Genomic DNA, 19,182 nt, shown 5'->3' on the forward strand with positions numbered 1-19,182 from the left:
TAAGCATGTGATTGCCCTGTGGACAAAATACACCGGAGTCCCTTCGCCAGTCACGTATTCATTTTATAACGGATAACCTCGATCTCTTACCACCCCCCAAGCCCAATCTTGAGAAACTGGGCATCTTTGCAGGAAAGTGTTTCGGGATCCCTAAAAAAATCCTTCACCTTCTCCCCGAGTCTGCCTACAAAACAGTAGTACAGGCATAGGTTATATTCAGATTGGATTACTGTAATATTCTGTACTTGGATGTCTCCCAATTGTGACATAATAGGCTTCAACGTGTGCAGAATGCGGCAGCCTTGACACTGCTCGGGCTCCTGAGGTGAGCCTCTATCAGTACCGCATTAAACAAACTGCACTGGCTGCCAGTGAAACAGAGAATTATCTTTAAGGCTCTCTGCTATTGTTACAAAGCGCTTTCCTGCCAAGTCCCTGACTATCCGCTGGATATGGTCACTCTCTATGCTCCAAGCAGATCGGCTACGGCTAAACTGGCCTCCACTCCCAGGATGAGCGAAGCTTGAGTTGGTGGTTTTGCCTTCTGTCACTTGCCTCCCAAAATTTAGAATTCACTACCAGTAGAACTTCAGCTGGTTCCCTCTAAATTGTTATTCCAAAAAAACCTTGCTTTTTGGTTTTTATTCAGGCTCCTCCTATTGGGCTCACTTCTTTACAGTACTCCTAGCGCTGGGACACTTCATGTGAAGAAACCACGCGCTTTAAAAATATCATTATTTTCATAAACGACTATTAATTTCGCGGGAAGGGTATCAATGGTCTCTCTTGGTTTTATGCAGACCAGCACCTTAGAACGACCCCGCCTCCTGTTGGGACTGGACAGGGCCTCCTGGAGACCACGCCTAACGCTTCGCCTCATTGGACAATCAAAATTGTAGCTCTGCCCAGATTGAGCAAGGTCCTGCCTACCTCGTGCGCGGGGCGGAGCTTCGCCTTGTTCTTTCTGTCGGCTGGATTGGAGGGGCGGTCTCTACTCTCCCTTGTCACGGGACGCGCACGCCGCAGCGGCGACTATGCTCGGACCTCCTCCTGCCATTGCCTCTGTGACGTAGGTAGACGACGAGCTACGGAGGAGGGAGGCGTGGCCTAGTAGCCTCAACATCTTCGCCCATTGGCGGGCCTCCGGGTTGGCTTTGCCTGTGGCATGCTGGCTCCTGATTGGCTGGCCAGGCTGCTGTCGAGCCCTTGACACTGACAGCTGCGCACGCGCCTGACTGAAGTAACCCAGTGCTTGTTTTCACCAGCGGAAAAGGAGCATAGCTCCCCCGGCCATGTAGACCTGAGGCACTGGAGGTAGGTGATTATCCAGACCGTTCAAGTTGCAACGACGCGTCGTGGTGCAACCATGCACATTGCATGCTAGTGTATGGCAGTCCCTCAGGTTGTCACTCTTGCAGGAGTACACATGCAGTGAGTGACAGCTCACCTGTTCATGGAGGGCTGGCTGCTTGATGCTAGTTTCCTTCCTCTCGTGCATGGGGTGGATCATTTGGTGTGGGATCCACCACTTTATCTTATTACCGGATAATCGTGAGATCACCTGTGGGTAGAGCAGGGCAGTGTGACTTACTCCGTTGTGTGCAGAAAGGTGCAATGCTCTACGGGTGTCTGCACGTTGTGCATAGAAGGGGGCAGTCTGTGTCCGATCCCTTGTACGCAGAGCTAGAAATGACTGGCAGATCATGTGTGCATAATAATGTCCAGGGTGTCATCTCACCTGTGCAAGGGAGGGAAGCTGTATTTGCTTTCAAACACGTTTTAAAAGGTAATAAAGACATTGCAACACTTGACGTTTTGCCATGTACTTAGGAAAAATACTATAGTTTGCAGAGACACCTGTGATGTGGCTGGAGAAACCTTACTCATTTTACTTGCAGTGTGTCACGATGTCTAGATGTATGTTAATTTCCCTCAGTGTTAAATATGTAAACTCAATTTCTGTGATTCCCGTCGTGTGCCACCCGACCGGTATTTTGGTTCCTCCCTGATCTTTGGGTTATTGCAACCAGGTATATAGCACAACAACTTAAATACACCGAAAAGCAGCCATGACTATTGGCTTTGCAATGCGTGTTAGCTTTTTAAGATAAATGAGTAACAACAATGAATTTGTTAGAATAATATTGAAAATGTTTCAATTCTGAAATCGTGAGACTGTGACCAGGGTAGTGGTTTTCAGAGCGTCCCGATCACTCCCGTTAAGTTTACTCTGCGGTAGACATGAACACAATTTTTCACTTCACATCTTGTCCATCTGCATGTCTTAATCCTCATCTTGTTCCTCTTCAGCATCTTCTTTTCGCGCTCTCCTGAGTGCACTTCCTCGCATCTCTTTCACTACCACCCAAACACACAAAGCACCCAGCTTACCTGTAAGAACTGCATTTTATTTTGACTTGCAAATAATGACAACTGTGTATCTCCTTCATACACATTTGCACAGAATCACAATTACTGCTGGAATATGCAACCATTGCTTGGTGCACTCTGCAGAGAGTAATTTGCAGGTCAGTGATTGTACTGTAAACAATGACTGTGTCATCTGCCCATTGGTGCCTTGATAGATGACACAGTCTTACCTTTGCTGGAAAGGACTTCGTTTTTACTAAGTTCTGCTCTGAGATCAGAAATGTATGACCTAATAAATAGGGATGCCAAAAAGCACCCCACCTGCGGACCCCTATTAGTAAAGATTTTCCCATAGATTGCTGATTCAGATCCCAACTTCACTCTTACCTGTGTCCCATGATCTGGGATTGTTTTTTTCCAATAGTTGTATCTCAACTCTCCAGCCTCTTAGCTTCCTCCCGAACTTTAATACGAGGGAAGAATTTGATGACCATTGACATGCAATATATCTCTGTATGAATCCCATGTGGAGCTGACAGAGCGCTCCTTTCCTTCCTTGTGGCATACTTGCATCCATGTGCCTGTATCAAAATGTCCCAGAAAAGCGTCTGCATTAAACCCTGAGCACTGTTGAGCAGATTGGATGGACACCAGAAGGGCCCGCTCAATCTCACTGTTATAGAAGTATGATTGTGTTCTCTTTAAACCTTACAAAAACCTGCTTTTATGGTACAGTGCAGTGCGCTGATCTCTCTTTTATGGAGAAAGAAGAAGATCTCATCCTTCAGCATGAGGCCCTGCTAGAAACAGTAAATTCTCCAGTGCAAAGAGCGGTGAACAATGCCTTACATCCTTGTGGAAATCAACTCCTTTCATTGGCATTCAGCCATCCAAAAACCCTCCAATGGGGGCAAGGAAATGAGATCCAGCCCAGATGTTTTAAAGTTATACAACATTTGACTGAGAGCTGTCTATAGTCTTTATTTGTGATCAAGTGTATGACCAGGGATGACGTTAAATGTTGTTTCCGGCCTGACGATAGACATTATTTCAGTGATACAGTACCTAAACCACTTAGGTCTGACCTGATTGAAGGCACTGACAGATTTGGCAAAGGATTTTTGGCACTTCTTTCTGTAAAATCAAATGGCAGTGACAGGGTGGTGGATCCTTTGTCAGCAGAATCAATCAATCAGCATTTTGTATAGCGCAGCCCTGTTGCCCCTAGGGGTATCTGGGCACTGAGGGTTATGTGTCTCGGTCTTGAGCCTCTTTCTGAAGTCCGCCAGGGAGGGTGCTGTTCGGAGCTTGAGGAGCAACTAGTTCCAGGTCTAGGCGGCAATGAAGTAGATGGAGTCCCCCTGCTGCAGCTGCAATGGCTGATGTAGGCTGGTCCTTCATCGTGTAGAGCTTTGCAGGTGAGCATGAGGATCTTGAACTGACATCTCTTCTTGATGGGGAGCCAGTGAAGGTTTCTGAGGTGGGGGGATGATGTGGGTCCGCTTCGGAAGGCTTAGAATGAATCTGGCAGCAGCATTTTGTATGGTCTGGAATATTTTGAGGAGCTAGATGGAGATGCCAATATAAAGGGCGTTGCATTAATTGAGGCGGCTGGTGATGAGGGCCTGAGTGATGGTCTTTCTGGTGTTGACTGGGATCCATTTGACGATTCTGTGGAGCATGAGAAGGGTGTGGAAGCAGGAGGAGGTGACTGAGTTGACTTGTCTTTTCATCGTCAGTTTGCTGTCGAGTATGATGCCTGGGTTGCGTGCATGGTCTGTTGGTGTGGGTATTGGTCCTCCAGAGGACGGCGGATTGGCACTCCAGACAATTACAAGATTCTGTCATGTGGGAACTGAACCCAGTGGTTTTCAGGCACTTATGAAAACATGGGGCTATGCGGAATGAACCTGTTTATGTCCCACCTGGATCACTAGCTCTCAAGGTATTTCAGCTAGAGGCTGAATCAATGGGTGGTAGCAAGGGACTCATTTTTGCAGGAGTAGGAACAGGCTGCAGTTATGCATTTATGCTGTTCGTCATCTTAAAAAGGGTGACTGCTCAAATTTGGAGGCAGATGTGGTCTTCTTTGCCCTGATTTGGAGATCTCAAGTGTGGTATCTGATTTTCTTGGCATTTTCGTGGGATTCTACCATCCATCTTTCCCACATTTAGTACCTTCTAATGGACTCACAGTGTACCAGTCACCAACTGGTGATGGCAGGAACTCTCTCCCTTAAGGCATAGAAGATTACAGGGAAATATGGCTTTCCCTGGCTTATCCAGACAAACTGCGGAGTTGGTCAGGAAAGCAAGGGTCGAAAGTACTGTTTAAAGATACAAATAATCTTGGAGAAGATCGAATGGTTGGTGTTTGGAATGGAGTCTGGGTCAAGAGGGTTCAACCTTGTCTACATGCTGAAACTTGCATCAGAGTTGCACAGAGGGTCAGGTTTACTTTCAGGTAGGTAAAAACATCTAGTTTGGCTATTTCATTTAGTCATGTCTTGTTTGATGATGCTACGGTGAGGGAACACCCCATGATATGTAAATTGCTTTGGGATGTCTGTCTTTACACTCCTCTATGGCCAAGGTATTCCAGAATTTTGGAATGTTAACAATGTTATGAATGTATTGCTTTCATTGCCCTAGAACAAGTATCAGGACAGGAAAGAGCTGTCTGAGTAGTTGGACATGTTAGTGTGTCTAGCTTGATCTAGAAGGGTAGCAAATATTCAGGTGCTGGATTTCACGGGTAGAATGTTTATTCCGGATGGAGTTACATTTATTGGTAATGGGCAAATTAAGTCTCCACCCATGTAATATCCTGTCCATCTTTCCGTAATCTTCCAAAGCTATATGGAGTCCACTGTGCCAAGGTATATGCATAAATGATGGAAGAGGTAAGCCCTCCTGTGGTCAACCAACTGCTGATATCCACCAGGAAAATTATTGTGGCAGTTTCCTTATTCTAGCACATTGGCAGCACTGGGTGATGCAGGAGGTCGGTATCTGTTTACAAATTTGGTGCTCACTAAGCCAGGGGAGCAGTGGCCTTTAAGGCTTCTGAACTAGGACCACATTGGGAAGATATTAGGAATGAAGCAGATTGGTCGGCCTTTGAACTTTTAGGCAGTTTTATTTCAAGCCAGTTTTGGATATGAGTTCCCTGGTGGCAAGCAAGCTTTAAACTTGGACAATGATCACCTCTGGATGAGACATGGAGTACATTTTTTTTATAGCTATTGTAAAGGAAAGTTTCAATTCTGTTAATGACATGGAGGAGAGGATTATCCCACCTGGCAGAAACATGGATTCTATTCTGGATGACCCACCCAATATAGTCCGACTTTACGTTCCACTTTGACATGTAATAAGATGAATCATGTTATTTATTTATAAGAAGGTAGAAGTAGGACTGCTTCATAATGCATGAAAATACTTTTTTGTAAGTAAGAAGTCTAATATTGATTGGCTTTTTCTTTGGACTTTGCAAAAGAACAGAAGCAGGAGGAATGCCACTGAGTTCTGCGTGAGGGCTGATGTAATGTGTAGAAAGAGGAAAATATCACAGAACATTACATAGAGCAGAAATATTGATGGTTGAATGTTTTTGAACTACATTGGCGGGATGTTCAACAATTTTTCCCAAAATTTTCATGTGAAATGTAGCGGAAGTTATTTTTGATTACATGTTTTCTTTGGCTGCTGCTGAAATAAAGAGTGATAGGAGAATCCAAAATCCTCGTCTCTGGGCCCTTAGTAGACATAACATTTTCTGTTATGATAGATAGATTTATTATTCCCTGAGGTTTTAATTAGCCTTAGGTATCTTGTGTTGGCATCTGAGAATTAAATTGGAGAGCAACTGATCAAACTATGCCTATCAAGCATGGTGAATAATTACTGAAAGGTAGTTTAACAAATTATTGAGTTACTAATTTAATGTATTAACAATTGAAAATGGGAATAATTAAATACCATACACACATGAATCATTGACACATACCATGTAGGTGACACTTGCATGTCTTTATGGTGTCATGTGTTGATCTCGGATCTTTACCCAGACATTCTACTTATAATGCTTATGTTTCTTTGTAAAGCAGGTTTAGGAAGCTAACTCTGAATATGATATTGACACTAGGTGGTAATACCGTGTACAGAGTCCAGGTGTTCCCCAAAAGTGTACAGGGCTCAATGCAAAACCCAAAGTGCTCTATTAGTGGTAGTGTGGGCGAGCAGCCTTACGACAGAGGAGTGTAAGACATTTATTGCACACACATGATCAATAATGGGCACACGACTCAAGAAAGAGATCCAGACCAAAGAGATCCAGACCAATTCTATAAATATATACTTTATTGTTCTTTATTTTAAGACCCATGTCTCCGTAATAAGGTAAGTACGTTTTTAAATAAAAATAGTTTTCACTTTCAAAAATCGACACTCAGAAACCTTTTCACAGTATGGGGAAAGCAATATTGCGGTTAAACAGTTATGATAAGTTAAACAACTTACAAATTCAGTCAAGGGCTATGGGTCAGGTAAGTACCAAACTGGCACCACCAGCGGCAGAGGGGCGGCCGGGTGCAGTGGTCAAAATCAGAGTTCGACCCTAATGCTTTTCAATGGCGACGGGGGGTGCCTGGAACCACACTGCTTGCAGTCAAGTAGATCGGTTGCAGGGGCTAAGCTTTAAGCTTTGGGGGTTAGGTTAAGCCTGGGGGGCCACAAAGCAGCACCAAACATACATTACCAGCAGCACATGGACGGCCAGGTGCAGGGTGCAAATTTGACGTCCGGGGCGCAATGCTTTTCAATGAGGTTCTTCTCGACGATAAAGAGGCTGCAGCTGTGGCACCAGAGGTTGCAGGAGGAAGATCAGCGACAACAGAGGTAAGTTGGGATGTAGTGGTTCATAGGGGCAACGATTGTTCAGCTCACCAAGGCCTAGGGGCTTCGGGTGAAGGGGTGCCTTTGGACGTCAGAATCCTCTTACCAGAGCCAGTCGCATGGGGGGGGAGCCTCTCGATTCACACCTTCAGGTGCTGTCGTGAAGGGGAGGAGAGGTCAGCCAACGCTTGACACAAGGTCAGGATCACCGGGGAGACTTCACTGCACAGGTGATCCACTCAGACTCGGGCCGTGGGCATCGGGCACAGTGCGGCCTGGGAACGCAGATCTGCCTGGATCCTGAGTCTTTGGAGTCGGTTTCTTTTTGGACAGGTCTGCTGTCCTCGGGAGATTGGAGTCTTTATGGAAGGCAACAGTCCTTCCAGGGGTTTTGGAGGTCATTGTTGCAAGACAAGTTGCAGGATTGTCGAAGCTGGAGATAGGCCGCAAGGACTGGGGTCAAGGCAGTTGTCGCCTTCTGGTTTCTGCTGCAGGGTGTCTTCTTTCTTCTTAGGTCATTGCAGATCTGAGGGCCAGGTCTGGGGGAGCCACCAAAATACTAAATTTAGGAGATATTTTAGGGGAGTAGCAGGTAGGGCCAGTGGGCACCTTACCTAAGGTGACTACACCCTCTATTATGCCACCCTCCTATGGGAGGGGGCACAGGCCTAGCCCTGATTGGAGGGGTCCCACACCTTCAAGATAGCGGGGACTGAAAAGTGTGTTCCACCTTGCTCCTCCCCACCTTAATTTTCCCCGCCCAAGATGGGCGTGTAAACTAGGGGCTGCCATCTGCTGCTAGTAGCAGAGGCTGGGGGTTGCTTTACAAAGGTGTCAATCCCTTTTCGAACACTGGCCCATCTTAGTGGAGGAGGCATGACACCTCTGCTCAGGATGTGCATTGTTTCTGGCCCCAGAGAGCAGGGGCTCTCTACCCGGGGGGTCCAGAAACATGTCTGGTGATGGCTGGCTGCCTACAGCTGGTCAGAGGCCACACCAGGGTTGGCAAAGATTCGGGGGGCACCACTAAGGTGTCCTCTAGGTACATGGTACAATAGATCCCACACTGGCATGTGTGGGTTTATTGAAAGGAGTAGTTTGGTACCAACCACTCCTGTATTCAGTGAAGCCATCATGATGCTGTTGAACTTTAGTGGTTGAGTTCCCAGCCCATGTATTCTCTATGGCTTCACTGGCACTTACAATATCAGGAAATGGTGCCCAGTATGTAGGGGCATTCAGATAAGTAGCTTGGTGCATCTTGCCTTAGGGCTGCGAGGCCTGCTAGAGTGTTGGTGTTACATTTGCATAACCTGTCTCACTTCCAAATGTTATCTTTTATTTAGTATTCTAATTCCATTATAACTCTGATGTAGAATGTTAGTCTTCTCTGTATCAGTTGCACTGGTACTCTGGAGATGTTCAGTGCTTGTTGCTGTGCTGTCAATTTATTTACATTAAATCTATATAATTTAAATTGGATTTTGGAGTTCTTTTAATGGCGACGAGGACATGAACACTTCTCACAACAGAAGGAAGCAGCACAGAGGAGTCGTGTTCTTGAAAGAAATTATATTGGATTTCGTATTATTACAAAAGAAAAGAAGAAGAATTTTTGTGACCACTATTTAATACTGCGATTATTTAAAGGAAAGGAATTAATCTGAATTTAAGGAGGTAACGGATTGAGAGGATACTTCAAGAATAAAGGAGAAGAAAGGAAACGACGGTTTTGATGAAAAAGAGAAACAAGAAACAACACAATATAATTAAAGAAGCCTGGTACATCTTCAAATAAGGTACTGTTACTCAAAAAAATATTGGTTATATTAAGCGAGGGCATATGTTACAACAATTCAACGTGCCTACCAGTTCAAGAGCAGCGGCGTCTTTTGAATTTCTGCCCCGAGCCATCACAAGCACTGGCGTCTTTTAAATTCCTTTCCCGAGCCGCAACGAGCACGGGTGACAAGAGGAGGATTCCGAGGTATTGACACCATTCTCTGATTGTGTTGGTTCGTCGGACGCGCGACAAATTCCAAAAAGAGCCTGAAGCACTCTGGGAACTGCAAGGCATTCTGGTAGGAAGTGACTCAAACGCGTAGACGTGGCGGCCATTTTGTTTACCTTGGAAACCGCTATAGCAACGGCAACGCTAGCTGTAAAGGGAAACAAATTAATGGTCGTAATTTAAAACTAAGAAAGTTCTGACATACATGGAATCACGAGATAACAAGTAAGTGGTTCAATATTTGTTAATGGAAGCAATTTATGGCAAAAACTTATTGGCAGACAATATTCATTAAATAAGGACCATAAATAAGAAGTAACAGTAAACAACTATATTTAAAAAATTACTAGAGGAACAATACAGTAAAGTATTTACCGATTGCATATTAAAAAATAGTAAATATATGGATAGATACATATGATATTTTACACGAAAAGGAAATATTCACAAATATAAACTGTTATTTAAAGAAAATGCAGTTTGATCCTCCTGCAAAATTTCTACAATGCAAAGGGGAACCACCACTACCGTGGTCAAGATGGACAGATAAATGTGGCAGAAAATGGAGAGGCAGCAAATGTGTATAATGAGGTGTTACTTAGAATGGAAAAAAGGTTTAAACCCCCTAGCAATATTGCATTGAATAGGTATAAAATTTATACAAGGAAACAAGAAGAAAATGAATCATTTGATGATTTCTTGACCGCACTACGCACGTTGAGCTTACGTTGTAACTTTGGAAATATTTCGGATGAAATGATTAGAGATCATATAGTGGTTCATGTCAGATGTAAAAAAACACAGGAACAGCTATGGGTGATGGGTGATCCTAAACTTTCGGAGGCTATTTAAACTGCTAAAGCATTTGAACAAACTGAAAAATGGATGCATACAGTTAAGAATATTAGTTATAAAAATGAAAAATCTGAAGAAGTTTCTGTAATAAAGCGGGAAGATGAGATGAAATACGACAAATATGAATGCTGTTCAGGGTCAAAATCTAAATTTCAATGGCAATAGAAGATTTGAAAGGAATGGGAAAAACATATTTTGCTACAGGTGTGGAAATAAAAACCATGTGTCTTCATTAAATGGTTGTCCAGCGATTAGAAGAGAGTGCAAAAACTGTGGAAGAGTAGAATACTTTGCAAACATGTGCAGAGATCAAAGAAAATATCCCACGCAATATCGGCCAAGAATTTCGTCCATGGTGGAAGGATCAGAACAAAGTGGAAATTCAGGAGGAATTGGAAAAACATTTGTAAAAGAGACCATGTCAGGGTTTGTGGTTTCGCTTCGGAACAACATTGCAAATCTGGAGGATCCCAATGACATACCTGTTACAGGTGGCTTGCCTTTGCTTCCAGGCAGGACTAGCTGGATTGTACTGAGGCATGGTGCCATGACGACTTTGTCATTTTCTCCCTCACAGGGGCATGCATGCTGCGCTGCCGGGGCAGAGGCATGGTCCTAGTGAGGGGGGTCCCTAGGGACCCTCTTCTGCTTCCAGGCCCTAGGTACCCAGGGTACCATTTACTATGGACTTACAGGAGGCAGAAATACCAATTGGGAGTTTGTTTTAGGGAAGGAGCACTGGCACAGGGCACCTGGTTGGCAGGGACCATGTGCACTACATTTGAAACCACATCAAAACCAGGCAAACAGTGGGGGGCTAACCATGCAACACAGGCATTTTCCCACAGCAGGATATATAGTAGTAGTGAATAGCTGCACTGTTTTAGAGGAACTAAGGAAGGTGGAGCCGATCTCTGATCTTACCTTGACATTTTTATTATCTATTATTTATTTATTTATTTTTGGGTCTGCACAAATGCATGGGTGCAATTTTGTGACTTTCTTTATGACCTAGGGCCCTAAATAGGTCTGGAGTTAACCAAGACCTTTTGTTTTTATTAAAATTCTATCCCTCTGTCTATTGAATGGCTTCCATTGTTTCACAAGGAGCATATCAGCATACAAAGTAGGTTTGTTCATTGCCAGGGACTACTGTGGCAATGTGTGCTTCTTGAGACCAAAAAATATTATTGCTTTTAGTCAATGTTTGTTATGATGGTGAGGGCCTGGCAGCTCCCACGAAGTTTGTCTAGACAAAACACGCATTGACAAAACCAAAATGCTGACCACCAATATCAGACCTATTGGCTTTCCCAATGCTTGTTTATGTTTCCCATTATCGTGTTAAAACTGGCAGCACTGATTTTCCATTAGGAATATTTTTGGGAAATGCATGGAACATATTTTACTAAATGATGCTTAAAAAAATGTTATCTACAGTTTCACAGTAGTTTCGCCAATTTTTTTTTTCCTAGTTGTATTTTATTTTGAAAGCAAAGGATCATAAATTTTGCTTTCAGGCTTGTGCAGATATTTGCATCTAATTAGAGAATGTTCAAGGAGCATTGTATGTAGCCTCATATTGTTAAACTTTGCAAATGCGTGTACACATTGTTTTTTTTTTTATATAAATCTTTTTAATAAACATGCTCGACATAAGGGTACAACTCCACATAGGTCAATGATAGTAGGCAGAGCGAAATCAAGGCAAATACAAAGACAGAAGGATAATGTTTGGAAATTGCGGGTAGGGGGATCATCATAATCAGGATCACAGGGGGGAGCACATATATTGCCTCGATACGTGTACACATTGTTACACTGGAAGCACTGTCAGTAGTACAGTAGGAGCTTACAACATTTCCTTAAAGCGCTTACCCTATTAGGAAAGGCTTTGTATTAGTGAACCATAAATACAAGTTTGAACACCATGAACATATGGACACAAATATTACCATAACTACAGACAATGCCCTTCCCCCATAATGTGGTACTGCAAGCTGGCAGCCAAAGGGTTTGTGCTGCAGGGGTTTGGGCCGACTTGTCCCAAGGAAAAAATAAACATGAAATCTTGTTGTCCTTTACCCCAAATAATACGTCCTGGGAGTCGGGCTGTAGGAATTCCACACCTCTCAGCCCACAAGTGATTGCACTACTGTCTTGAGAGCGTAAAGGGAAATAATTGGTTTGATTTTCATGAGCTTTTTTAGTGTGTAAAGCACTCCTATGGCTGAGTTTGTATGCATCTCATGGGCCGTTACTGGTTTGCTTAAGTGTCCATCACATCCTCGCTGTGATTCAGGAGAAATTATTTAAGAATATGTGGTTTATTAAAGTGTGAAACTCGTCTTTCTATGCGATCCTCATTTGAGATGTTCTCACAAAGCCATATCCAATGTCTGTGCTCTTTACCTTCAGGTGAAGATCTACGAATGCCTTTATGTGCTTTCTCAGTGGAAACTCTTATGAGAAGGATGTTCTAGAATCTCTTCATTAGAACGGAAGATTAGCATTTGCACATTTCAGTATCAAGGTGGTATGTGTATCACTTAAAGGGAAAATGTAATTGCTCTTGGAGTATGGTTACCGTTGATCGGGTGGTTTGGTAGCCTGTGCACTCTCTTTAGTTCAAAGCTTTTTAGGAAATTTTGTTTAATTATTACTGGTATCCATTACTTCAGGACTTTTTGCATGAATTAGTGTCTTTTTCAAATTCTTCTGGTAGCCCAAACCTTTGTATACCTTTTGTAACCTTTCCTGTTCTTGTCCTCCATCTTGATGTTTTCTTTTCCTAGGAATTTAGCTTTGGAAACAGTTTCCTTTTTGTGCCAGGCTCTTTGGATAGAACTGTGTTATGGTTTGGTCACTGTTTTTAGCTCAGCGATCCTGAGGTTAAGCTTGTTCATATATATCCTTGCTCCAGCTACTTTAGCATGATTCAGGTATGTGTTGGTTTTTGTCAACTAAATACGTTCCTTCGTTGAATTAATCTCTTTCATATGTATTCCAAATCCGATTTCCGCTTTCTTTTTGATGGGTGAAGGAGGAGAGTGTGGGTATACTTTGATCCTTTTGGAACTCTGATCTTTGGTTGTCTTTGGTTTACTTTCAGCTTCTTTCTGGAAGAGTCAGATGGAGCTGTGTACCCATTTTCCCCCAGATTCCTCTCAGTATATACCACCTCGGGCAGCCAAGCACCGGCTGATTCTAGGAAGAATTGTACTTCTGACAGTTGATATAATTTTATAATATTCCTTATTGTGTGATTTTTAACCCAGGTATCTTCTTATGCTAGTCTTATTTGGGGCACCGCAGGTATATGTTTGGTCTTGAAATGGTTTCCGGTTACACTTCTTTTCACAAGTCTGTGTGGGTCCAACAGACAGATCAGGCTAATTCAATTTTGTAAGGATTCAGTATTTAAATAGCCTATCCTATAGAGGATCTAGGTGCCCCTGATTTGTGTTACTTTACCAGTCTAGTATCATACAACAATGTTTCAATGGGTATCAACAAAAAGGGCACAAACTAGGAATTAGTAAATTATAAAAGAAACAACAACACAAAGCCCCAACTTTTTGAAAACTCAATTACATTTTTCAACAGAGGCAAAATAATGCTTCAAGAGTTATAAAGCAGCCTCATCTAGGATTAAGACTTGTGTGTTATGTGCAGAGTAAACACATTGTGACCGTGAGAGAACATTAAATGGCGCAAGTGAAACACATTAGAATAAAAGTAAAACAACAGCTTATGGAAATATTTTGAAAACTATTGTGCATTAATCTTTTGGACACAATATTGTCTTTACGAAATCATGTAATAATTAGAGATCCATAAATTTGCTGGTACTTGTAGATTTCAATCATGGTTCAGAATTCGCCGCTGATGCCTTCATGCCGTAGAGATTTATTCATGATTCCCTACAGCAGACTCCACAAGGCTAATTGTTTTGCCTCGCACCAGGCTCCAATGAATAACGGTCTCTACCATTTCCTTATCACCCGGGGGCATGCTCACACCACCGAAATCAGATGACATCCAGTAATGCGATTTATTCACTCCATCATTCATTGGGATTGGAGCCCTTTGGCTCTTCCTCGATTCCTTCTCAGACCATCCATATTGTATTCATTGAAACTTATCCTGGTGACCATCTGTGCTGTCCCAGGTCAAACGCATACACACACTGGCGGGAATTTCTCTACGTGCCCTGGACGCCATTCAGGCAGCAATCCTCTTTTTGTGTTATTATTGTCCTGATGATAAGATTAATTCATGAAGGCCGAAACGCCGCCAACATGCACCAACAAATTTATGGATCTCTAATTATGACATGATTTCATAAAGACAATATTGTATCCCAAAGATTCCTGCAAAAATCATTTTCGAAATATTTCCACATTCTGTTGTTTTACTATTATTCTCACGTGTTTCACTGTTTAATGGTCTCTCACTAGAAGAATGTGTTCACTCTGTACTTAACACACAAGTCTAAATCATTGTTGATGCTGCTTTATAACTCTTGAAGCAATCTGCCTGTGTTAAAAAATTGCATTTACAAAAAGCTGGGGCTTCATGTTGTTGTTTCTACTACCCATTGAGACATTGTTGCTTGATACTTTACTTAACCCGGTCTCAACTTGGTGTACGGGTTTCTTTTGTTGTTTATAATACTTTACCAGTTACGCACATCTCCTTTCATCAAGCTGCGTCTTGGCTATTTGGTCTTGACTTCAACTGTCCTATGATAGTAGCTAATGATGCATGGTGGAGAGGAGAGATCAGCCACCCTTCTGCCCTATTTAGGATTTCTGTGGGATACTGTGCAACTATTGCCCTTTAAAAGCAAATTCCCTCAGGTGAATTATGAGCAGTCTCATACACGTTCAAAGAAGAGACCGTAGCAGCACCAGTGGGAGGATAACTAACCCATGGGTTCCCGTCTATTGGTTCTGCCTGATATTCCTGAGGATCCTTACCCAGCCCATAATTGCTTCAGGCACTACTCTATTCTGTTTTCAGTACCTTTCAGGTGCCATGAGTCGGGTATCTGCTGCTATATTATGTTATAGGAGCTTATAAATCACTCTGTTGCACAGGATAAGATGTCCTAGCGCTGAGACTATAGAAGTCAGAGGAGGCACAGCAAAAATACTTTAAGATAAAAGGTAATAACCACTTCTTTAGCTTGTTTTTGAGCTACTGAAAACTGTTTCCTTCCAAAGAGCCAGAGGCACGTCATTCCATTTCTTCTGTTCAAGACGAGTAGAAGGCCCTGCCTCCCTGTCTACTGCCATGTATGCGAGTGTTGAGTAGAAGATATGCAGAGGAGTGAATACTGGAGAGGCCTGGTCGAGAAATGGAACTGAATTTTGGGACCACTCACATAAATTATTTATTTATTTTATTTTAACGACTTGTAGAGCGCCTGGTGACCCGAAGGCATCCCCGCGCTGTGATGATTTTGATATCCAGATGAGATGGAGGAGAAAAGGAAGAGGGGGGGACGTTATTTCGGGAATAGGAGTGTTTTCAATTTTTTCCTGAAAGTAAGATAGCTGGGTTCCAGTCTGAGGGTATGGGGGAGTGAGTTCCATCCGGTGGAAGCTTTCACAGAGAAGCGTCGGCCTCCAGTGCGTGTCTTTTTAAATTTGGGGATGTTGGCTAGGTGTTCATAAAATGGCTCTTTATTTCTTTAAAAGCCAGTGCAGACTATGCAAACGCAGCCTGACGGCAGCACTCTGTATTCTTTGGAATGGGGCAAGCCCACTAGATTGATGCCATGTTATAGAGGATTGCCATAATTCTGTTAAGATGCGATAAGCCTCCACAGGTAGAACTTTGACAATCTTGAACTGTAAGTTTGGTGATGTGCAATTCTTAGAAATGGAGACAATTGGCCTGTCAGCAGCGTATTATTGACTGCCTCCTGACTGTGCCGGCTGGTCTTATTGTGCAGCTTTTACCCTACTTAACGGAGCAACTGGTGTTATTGACTTATAACCCTGCACTGCATGGATAGATGTGTTTTATTGAGCTTATTCTGGCCATGGAGTTCAAAAGTCACATTTTGTTCCATGACATTTATTCCCTATAATGTATTTTTTTTCAAACCCGATGATTCCTCTAATTAGGGTCCATTATCAGGTGATGTAATTTCCTGTGATTCCCTCGTTTGTCCTGAGGTCACATGATGTGATTTATGGTGCTGTCACCATTATGCCAATGGTGGTTTAGAAACCTAAAAAGATAATAACTTCTTCTGATCACAGTGTGATATCAAAGGATAAAGGTGTAGACTACTATATTCGAACTTTATTGCCCGTGGAGAAACTCCTAAATAGCTTCTCTTAGCCCTAGAATCATATTTATCAAGTCATTCAAAGGCCAGAAAAAGCTGATAGTGTGGAGCAATTCTTTTACTGCTAGATTATTGTCAAGAAAATGTACTTGTAAAGAACAGCTATATATCTACAAAATAAGAAATGACTGCAGCGCACACTAAACACCGTTCGTGAAATCACTCCCGAATATAACTTACTTTGAGTATCACTGTGATTAGTGGAACCGTACTGTCTACTCAGGACTGAGTTGGTGTTACAGCAGAAAGATCGAAAAAAGACTAGAAACCCCGAATTCTGGGACACATTTCGAGGAGGAAAGGATTCCTAGATCCTGACCTGCTTTCTGATAGAGACACCACTTCTCGTAGAGTGTTTTTTTTTCTCTTGGCTAATACTTATAGGGTTCTCTGCCCGTCTTGCTTTTTTGGCTAATACTTATTGGGGCTGGGTCTTAATTACTGATCTAGGGGCACTCTGACCCTGGCATTACAACAAATATTGATGGCACTGATCATGTATCAGTGTACTTTTTTGTTTCAAAACGTTTTTTATTGGCATTTATACAAAAGGGAAACACAGCATAGCATTTAGTGCAATAATCTGTAGACACTGCAAGGCAACACTGAAGAAAGGAGAGCGAGAGCTGACATGGACATTTTGACTGTGTTGAGGCGCCCCAACCAAGAAAGTGGCAAAGCTTTCCATGCCCGTAGATCAGCGATGATTGAATTTGTATATTCTTGCCAATTGGATTGGGACCAGGTGGCTAGATCTGGTGTCAAATTAAGGCCGTGGTAACGTACAGAATTGGTCGCCCATTGATAGGGAACGAGGGCTTGCAGGGTCGCAATCTCATCGACCGGGATCAAAAGGTTAAGGGCCCAAGATTTCGTATGATTGATTTTAAGCCCTGAAGCTTGCTCGTAAAACTGGAGTAGAGTATGTACTGCTGGAAGCGAGTGTAACGGATCGGTCAGAGTAAGGAGTAGGTCCTCTGCAAAAAGGACAATCTTATGCTCTATACCCCCGAGTGTAATGCCACGAATGTCGGGCGAACGGCGGATCATAACAGCGAGTGGTTCCACTACAAGGGCAAACATTATGGGTGACAGGGGGCAACCCTGCCTGGTACCCCTGAGAATAGAGATGGGCTGTGTGAGCTGGCCATTGGCATGCACCCTATCGAGGGGAGAGAGGTGGGGGCCATAATGCGCACGATCATGCGCGGGCCCAGACCCACTTTCTGCAAAACAGCATGAAGGAACCCCCAATCCACCCGGTCAAACGCCTTTTTGGCATCCAGCGAGAGCAGACAGGCCAGGATCTTCAAGTGCCGCGTTTTCCCTACAAGGTGTGCCACTCGCCGTACGTTGTCCGCTCCTTGGCGTTGTTGAATAAAGCCTACCTGATCCGGCTCGATGAGATTGGGTAAGTGCGCGCTAAGTCGTTTAGCCAGAACTTTAGTGTATAACTTTAGATCTATATTTAACTAGGCAATGGGGCGGAAAGAGGAGCAGAGTGTGTGGTCTTTCCCAGGTTTCGGTATTAGGGCTATTTCGCCATTGCCATATCTGGGGACGGCCCGACAGTGTCTGTGAAAGAGTTAAAAATGCGTAACAAATACGGTTGGAGTTGCGGCAAGAAGGTGCGATAAAACAGCACCTTACAGCACCTTACACCTAACAGCGGTAAAAAGCCAGGCCCTTCCGGGCCTGGCTTTTTACCAAGTGGAAGTTCTTTCAGGGCACCAGTATATTCCTCTAGCGTGAATGTTTCCTTCAAAAGCTTGGAGTGGTAGTCGCTCAGAGGATCCCAGTCGCAGGCGTCTAAGGCGGTGGATATGGGATCTGCGGTGGGCGAATCCCGAGCGTAAAGAGATGCATAGTAATCATAGAACGTTTGAAGTTTGTCAGATTCTGCGATGGCCAGTGAACCGTCCCCTAATTTTAGTTTCGCAATGTGAGCTTTAGCTGCCCACGTTCTTAGCCGACGTGCTAAGACAGTACCCACCCTGTCCCCTCGTCGTAAAAGCGATGTCGCAGCGCAAGTAAAGCTCGTTCCGCCTTGTTCGTTCTGTGTGCCCTAAGCTGACCCTAAGGACAGCCAGGCATTGCTTGTATACCGCCAAAGGGCGTTCCTGATCTAATTTCTCCAACGTTCTGATTTCACGCGTGAGAGTGGCCTCATATAGGCAAACTTCTCGTGACCTAGCAATAGCAAGAGACGTAAGGGCACAGCGTATCGTAACTTTAAACGCATCCCACAGGACAGGGAGGGGCGTTTCCGGTAGATCATTAGTTTCAAAATAAGATGTAATGGCAGCTTGGAGTTCATCCCTATCTACCGGGTCCCTAAGAACGTGGGGTGGAAATCGCCAACTCGCAGGTCGCTTGGGGTGGGAAAACCGCTCGTGAAGTAGTAGTTCCACGTGCGTGTGGTCGGAAATTGAGATATCAGAGATATCCGTGGAGAGGGTATCCTTAACCAGGGAGTGGGACACGAAGAGAAAGTCAATGCGTGAGTAAGAGCGGTGCGCATGGGAGTAATAAGCATAATCGTGACTATCAGGGGAATGTTAACCCCAGGCATCTCTAAGGTTTAAAGCAGTAAGAGATTTTTTCATTGCTGCCGACATAGCGCCCACCCCATGAAACGCACCCCCACTGCGATCCAACTCCGCACCCCATACCAAGTTTAAGTCTC

At 43.6% G+C, this 19,182-nt stretch overlaps 1 protein-coding gene across 4 annotated transcripts in view; it reads left to right on the plus strand.

Moving 5' to 3' along the window:
* Positions 1-1,182: 1,182 nt before the first annotated feature.
* CLIP4 (CAP-Gly domain containing linker protein family member 4) overlaps positions 1,183-19,182 on the plus strand; it is a 370,258-nt gene continuing 352,258 nt past the window's right edge. For all 4 annotated transcript variants that reach the window (XM_078647520.1, XM_078647522.1, XM_078647519.1 and 1 more), the window contains exon 1: positions 1,183-1,314. The gene's annotated coding sequence lies outside the window, so the exon portion shown is untranslated. The remainder of the gene's footprint in view (positions 1,315-19,182) is intronic.

Source organism: Lissotriton helveticus, chromosome 6 (genome assembly GCF_964261635.1).
Source record: "Lissotriton helveticus chromosome 6, aLisHel1.1, whole genome shotgun sequence".
NCBI lineage: Eukaryota > Metazoa > Chordata > Amphibia > Caudata > Salamandridae > Lissotriton > Lissotriton helveticus.